This window comes from Plectrocnemia conspersa, unplaced genomic scaffold (assembly GCF_051122295.1).
Source record: "Plectrocnemia conspersa isolate PC_06_02 unplaced genomic scaffold, ASM5112229v1 ptg000002l, whole genome shotgun sequence".
NCBI lineage: Eukaryota > Metazoa > Arthropoda > Insecta > Trichoptera > Polycentropodidae > Plectrocnemia > Plectrocnemia conspersa.
This window is the reverse complement of record NW_028277166.1, coordinates 20,098,654-20,106,083: the sequence shown is the minus strand read 5'-3', so window position 1 is coordinate 20,106,083 and position 7,430 is coordinate 20,098,654. Positions and strand designations below refer to the sequence as shown.

Here is a 7,430-nt window from a genome sequence, read left to right as displayed (position 1 = left end):
TTAGGAGTGACTTTCGAAGAACGTTGGAAATTTAGCCAGCACATTGCAGAGACTCATAGCAAATCCTTAAAAATGCTCGGTTTTATCTTGAGAAATGCGCGTTACTTCAGGAATTCTTTAGTATTGCGCACTCTTTATGATACTCTAGTCCGCAGCATACTAGAAACTAGCTCCATCATTTGGATCCCAGGCGTAATGAATCAATGTAATGAATTGAAGCTGGAAAAAGTACAACGTAAATTTCTTCGATATTTATACTTGAAGGAATACGGGTATTATCCGTTCTTGTTTCCCAGTGCTTTTATTTTAGGAGCCCTGGGATACGTTTCTTTGTCGACTCGTAGAAGTGTTTATGTAATTAAACACTTCTGGAATTTTCTCAAGGGCATCGTAGACAACACTTCAGTGCTCAAGCAGCTTCAAATGTGGGCTCCTGAAGGTGGTTATAGTTCTCGGTCGCGTCCACTATTCTTGCCTGTAAAGTCTAGAACTGGAGCACTTGCCAACTCTTCTCTGGCTAAGGCTATTCATCTGCTCAATTCTGTCCATAGAAATATTGACATTTTCTCTTGCACATATGGAGTTTTGGTTCAGTTCGTATGGGACAATGCACACCTGTTGAGAGGATTTGTGTCTGTTATTTTATCTTGTTTTTTATGTTTTTACTTATATGCTTTGATTGTGTGTGTAATTATACGTATATGAAATTGTATGTATGCATACTATATATTTATATGTATTATGATATATTTATACTTTTGACTATCGTGACGCATTAGGTTTACCTGTCAGGTCACGATGGTTATACTTTTAATAAATAAATAAATAAATATATTAATTAATAATTCCGATCTCCTTGACACGATATAAATTTGAAAAAACTATTGTCCATATAAGTTTTGAAGGGTTATGACAGAAATAGACTCGGGAAAAGCTAGGAACAGTTTTTATAGCTTAGCATATATAAAATACCACATATAAATTGAATTACACATATATATTTATATTAAAAATCTTACTGTAAGTTTTACCAATGTTTTATAATGACCATTATACAAACAATAATCAACACTTAAAACGAAAAAAATCAGTTATGATGCACACCTAAAATAGGTGGGCACTATCTCACATATTTTTTTCTAACTCCTCAAAGCTATCGCTGAAATCATTTTACAGAAGGTAGATGGCTCGTGCAAGAGGAGCGTTCTCAAGCTCTGACGTCCTAGCCGCTACGGCGAGAAATAAGTAACGCGATCGCGACTCTCCCGTAACTGAAAGTCACCAATCATTAACGGATTGTCGACACCGCCGAGTAATTAACGTTTCGGGACAGATGTGCTTATATGGTTCCCTTGAAATCTTTGTTTTCGTTCTGAGCTCTCTATTCCACTGTTAGACCTTACTTCCGAGACGAGTTTGTATATATTATTATTTGTTCAAATATTGTGCTGATATTTCAACCATAAAATTAAAATAATTAATAAACATGTCGTCAGTTTACAGTGAAAATAATAATAATGTGTTTTTCACATGGCTATTTCAAAAATTAAACCTTTGCATTGGAAGCTTATTTATTAGTACAAATAAGGTCACATTGATCTACGTATTAGTTGTACCCCTATATTTATTTATACAATTTAATTTCTTGCTTTACGAATAGTGTGGTTATAATTATAATTTACTATTAAATTGATTAAAGAGTTGTTTATTACTTTTGGGTATCTAGTGATCCAGTGGCGTAGCTACCTCTTAGCTCATGCAAAGAATTTTCAATATTTTTATCGAATGACTTCTTTAGTTATTCTTTCAAAACAGATATATGTTAAATGGGGAAATGAATTATTCGTAGATTATTTAATGGCTCGACAAATTCTAAGGACCCTCGTGACAAAATTAAAAAATTAGAATTTATTGAAAAATTAAAAATTTATCATTTGCGCAACTTTAGAGAAAAAAATGTTCTTTCAGCCTTACAGAGAGTAGTGTAAGAAAATCAACACCGTACGGATTAATGGAGAAATAATTCAAAATATTTTTATCGACAGGCGTGAGAACAAATCATTTACAGTGCCTATTTGAAGCCTTGTTGTCGATTAAATCAACATCAACAAAAAATAAGAAGAATTTTTCCACGGCTGAATTTTTTTAACCAAAAAAAAAAGAACGAGGTTATTTCATTTTACTCTAGATGGCATGTGTATTTTTTCATTCATCAAAATTTCTTGTGAATTCTCGAAAAATTTGAGAAGTGAAGTCAAGAATTCTCATTTACCGAGAAATGAAAATCATCGAGAAATCGGAATGTATGTTATTTCGCACGCCAGTGGCCAAACTTATCGACAATTCGGGTTATCTAATTGTGAACTATGCTGATTTATATAAACGTACGCCATAGTGTGAAGTGAGTTTTGTACATTAAAATGTATTGTCGTCAAACATGGATTCTGCTCGTGAGCTTTCTAGCATTCGCGGCTGGCCAATTGGACTGTTCCCTTTCAATTGACTTGTTTGGAGAAACTTACCATATACTTACGATAAAACAGTTCAATGGCGAGCCTCCTGAAAAAGTGGCCTATAACAACGGTACAATGTTTTACTCGCGCAACGGAAAAAACTACCTCATTAACGAGGCTGGGCAAGATTTGGAATTTGAAGGCGTACCGCTTTTTAAAAGGCGAATCCTCAAGGTGGAAAACCAGTATACAATTCAAGTGAAGAGAACTCCTTCAGCCGACAATTTTGACGCTAGATTTTACATCAACATGGACCACACGTTTGTATTGGACCAAATGAAAAACATTGCATTCGCTTTGCAAATGATAAACAGCAAAACCAAGTTATTTGCCATAAAGCCCGACACATTTCTCTCAAAGCATAAGTTTATTCCGGCTCACCATTTGAATTATTTTGGTGGTGAAGTTATCGATTTCGCCATTGCAGACAACTCTGACTCAATCATATTTAGTGTGAACGCTCAAAACCGCGGATATCTGAAATTGATGAAGAAAATACACAAGTGTTTTAAGGCAAACTTGGAACAGAGCGTGATTTCGATGTTACGAGACATGGAAACGGATTTAACAGACACGTGTTCATTCATTCAGGACAACCCACCTGATGCAGAGAAAACTACAATAAGTCTGCAACAGGTAAAAAAAGAGCTTGAAAATGAAATTAGAGCTACTAAACAAAAGATGGTAACATATATGGGAAAATTTGATGAAGCAAAACCGGTAGAAGTAAAATCAAGAGGAAAGAGACAGGCACAAAATCTCATTTGCATTGAATCAAAAAAGTTTTTAGAACTTAAGAAAGAAATCAACGATCAAGCGGATAGTATTAATAATTCAATGCAAGAAATCAACAATGACATAGAGCTTTTACTTGAAAGTTCTACGACTACCTCTGAGCCACCTGTTGTGGATGAGCGTAACTTGTAAAATATCAAACAATGATAACTAAAAAATATATGTTATACGTTCGTAACGTTACTAATAAATTCGTGACAAACTGAAACATTATTTTTAATTAAAATTTACAGATAATACACAAACCTATTCAATTTCCAGAAATCACAAAGTCTTGCTATATATTTCTTATACACAACAATTGAATGCAATCGAGTTCTACTCTTGAAGAATCAGAGCGATTGCTTGGCTGGACCAGTCCGCACGGTCGAAGTGAAAGCGGCGACTTTTCTTGACACCAAAATCTGGGATGGTTTGGCGCAAGTTTTGCCTAAACGAAAATTCGTGATGAATTCTCATATTTTCCAAGCTGGAAGCGAAGTGGTAAATTAGTTACATATTCAATAATCAATTTTTGAATGTAAGTTCTAATGGAAGTAATGTATCGAATATTAGTAAATAAGTGTGACAGGGTTCTAGCTTATATACTATTTTAGGGGGCGTAGCCCTAGAGGTGGTTGACCTCGCGACCAACAAGACTCTTCGGTGAATCCTATTAGATATTTTATTAAGTTATATTTACATTCGACTATCGACGATTAACGGCGTGACGTTTCTCCAGACTGCGGTGAAGGTTGCGCAGGTGGTGATGGCCGGTAGATGATGCTCCGGGCTCTTGTGACTGCGTGCGGCGAGTGTCAGGTGTGACTCTTCGAGCGGCTGGTGGTTCGGGAGTTTCTTCTGGTCTTCTGGACTGATGGCTGCTGGTAGATGCTGCTCTCTGGCTGGGTGGATCGTTTCTCTCTCCGCTGTCTCCGGCCGTCTGCCCTCTCCTCATAAGAGTCCGGGCTTATATCCTTTAGGGGTTGCACGCTTGCTGGCCAATCACGTATCAAAAACAGCTGCTTTCTCGCTCTTTTTAATCTCGATCGATGCCCGCCATGGTTATGATTGGTGTGAATTTGCGGGAATTTTGAATTTTGGTTAATTAAAAAATGGTATCTAATAGTAGATTTTGTTAAAATTAACGCAATGAAACAACGGTAAAAACTCAATACCAAATGTTATCAAATTCATTAAAAAAGAAATGTATTTTGCTATTTTTTAAATAATTATATTTTCGTTGCATATTTTGGTAAAATAAAACTATTAGGTTATTTATTGTTTTATATACTGTTGTTTTTTACGGTTAATTAATATACTATATATTTAGTACCTACTTATATCTTATTTTTATTTGTGACTCTTCAGAAAATACAACACAGCTGTGTAATGGGGAAACTGATATATCATATAATACATTTTAATGCTTAACTTACTTACATAGGTGACATATAACTATTTATCTACATCAAGAGATGGCATGTTGTTAATTACAAAATAATAAATATATATTAAACAAGCATGGTACATATAATTATATTAAAATAATACGAATGTTTTTTTTTTTAATATTGCCAATAATTTTCAGAATATTTTTGATAACTTTAATGAAAAAATGTTACTGAACACATTTGTTTATTGTCAATTGCAATGCAGGTTGATATAGATAATATAAATAATAACTATAATTGTATGGTCTAGTAATGTGATTGACAAACCTATTACTCATATAAATTAAATAGAAAGCCCTCGTTATTCCTCATATTGATAGTTTATATTTTATATTTATAGTAATATACATATTTATAAGACTTTTGTGAACCATATATTAAATAATAACGGTTACTACATATTTATAATAAATTATGTTAGATTTACGAATATATAATATACACAAGTTATTTTTTTTAAATTTATTGTTGACTTTTTTTGTTAAAAGTAAGATCAAGCGGTTTTAGTTCAAATTGCTGTGTAACTATTAATAGATACCTCTTATAGACATCCACCAAATATGCATTATTGCTTTTTTTGTTTGTAAGCAAATGTAAGATTAAAATTCTGGATTTTAAAGTATTAAATATTCAATAATTGATTTCCGTTTTTGACGTAAAAATCTCGGTTCAGATTAGTTTATTAAAATGTGCATTCTATAATTTAAATATTAGAATAACATAATAAATAGAAACCATTTAAATAATATGTCATTTATCATTAACGTAATTTCTATCAAACAGAATTTCTTTTTGATAACGGGTTTTTCTGTCCTTGACTCGATTGTATTTTAAATATAAATATTTATATCACAACTACGTACTAAACAAATCGTTATTTTATTCATCAATTCTATAAAACCGTTTCGAACTGATAACTAGGGTTGACAGACATTTCCAGACTTTTCACCTCTGAAGATTATTAAAGTCAACCGAGTTACACTTAATTTTCACCAAGTAACAAATATTTTCTTCGGAACAGTTTTGACTCCCATATCTGGACTCTTCTCAAGTAATCAAAACTTTTGTCTAGACTATGAGTACAGTTCGATGACTATGAATCTACTAGACCATTCGTTTTATGATTTAGTAACGCTACTGAAAGCAACTTAATATTGGTCACATCACGCCGACATTAATCGACAGCTTGGGTTATCTTACCGTGAACTTTTTTTAGGTGACCATATTTCCACAGATAGAATACGAAACAGTTATTTTAGTCTTACCAAATAATTTTAATTGAATAAGCACAGTGATTTCCAGACTCATATGCAATGTAGATTTAAAATTAATATAATATGATGAGCTATCTGGATATTAAGTTTCTATAAAAATAATTGCTGTAAATAATAGTAAAGTAATTTTAAAAATCGAAAAAAACACCATTAGAATTGATTCATTTATACAAGCAGCAGCTTGGTTGTTGTGTAATCTTATTTTTAATAAGTTTTCAAAATGCTTATATAACTGATAATCTGTTGGTGATGTCTGGTGGGTATAGTGAATGAAGCAATATTTCATACCCAACTCGTTCAACTTTTAGAGAAATAATCGAGCGATGTAACGCGCAATGTCGTGCAAAAAAATGTGAAAAAAATTTAAACATCAAAATATCAATGAGATAATAGGTATTGTTTTTGATCAACAATTTTGTTCAATATCCACTGTTATCGAAGATATTGCAACTCGTATGCAATTTTTGAACGTGTAATACTTTTACTTAATTATACATATTCCATCTTTTTTCACAATTATTTTCCACATGTTAATCAATTTTTTTATATCTTATTCGAAAAATAATGTATTTTTGGAAGCAATAAGTTCTTTAATTTCGTTTTTTATATCCGTTTTTGCAAAAAAAAATTTTTCGCTTAAAAACTGTTTCGTGAACCTAAATAGATGATTGTTGCTTGGAGCAATGTCTGAAGAATACGGTGGATAAAAAAGGAGTTCCCAAAAAATCTATTGATTTTTTATACCGTCTTCTTAGTAATGTGTTAGTGTAAAATTGCCCTTCTTTAATTTAAGCGTATTAGCTGAGCACACTGTGTGTCTGTCGTAATTGTCTGCCTATAATTCAATATCTCATAATTAATTATGCCCTTCATATCCCACCAAATGCATAACATTATTTTATTGTGGTTTAATCCTGTTCTCGAGATTGCAACTAGCAGTTGATTGCCATCCAATTACTGCCTTTTAAAGTAAAGGATCTATTTCTCATCTTTAGTAAAAATTCGACTCAAAAACAATTTTTTCTGTTCTAGAATCATTAATTATTGCCATATTGAGATTCGTTGCGCGAGGTTATTCTCAGACAATTTATGAGATATTCATATTCTGCAAATTAACACATTTTCTAATTTTTTAAATGTCTGTTAACTGATGTAGGCGACACGTTGAGCTTTTGTGCTAGCTTCTGTATCGTTCTCGGCCCTGTTTTGATGGCAGCCCTAATATCCTCACTAACAATCTATAAGGACTACCCGCCCTTATTCCCGGAACAAAATTTATAAAACAATGTTTGACACTTTCTAAATTTAACGTCATCTCTTCCTATAGCATTACATATGTTTTTAATTGCTATTGTCGCATTATGACCGAGACGCAGACTAATGGAACAACCTGGTATATAAGTAAATATATAAAT

At 32.6% G+C, this 7,430-nt stretch overlaps 1 long non-coding RNA gene across 1 annotated transcript; it reads right to left on the bottom strand.

The window, feature by feature from the left end:
• Window positions 1-2,410: 2,410 nt before the first annotated feature.
• On the bottom strand, window positions 2,411-6,531 carry LOC148237998 (uncharacterized). The gene is made up of 2 exons (XR_015812635.1): window positions 3,991-6,531; window positions 2,411-3,777 (listed from the first exon to the last, which is right to left on the bottom strand). It is a non-coding gene; the product is annotated as an uncharacterized LOC148237998 (long non-coding RNA).
• Between the last annotated feature and the right edge of the window lie 899 nt (window positions 6,532-7,430).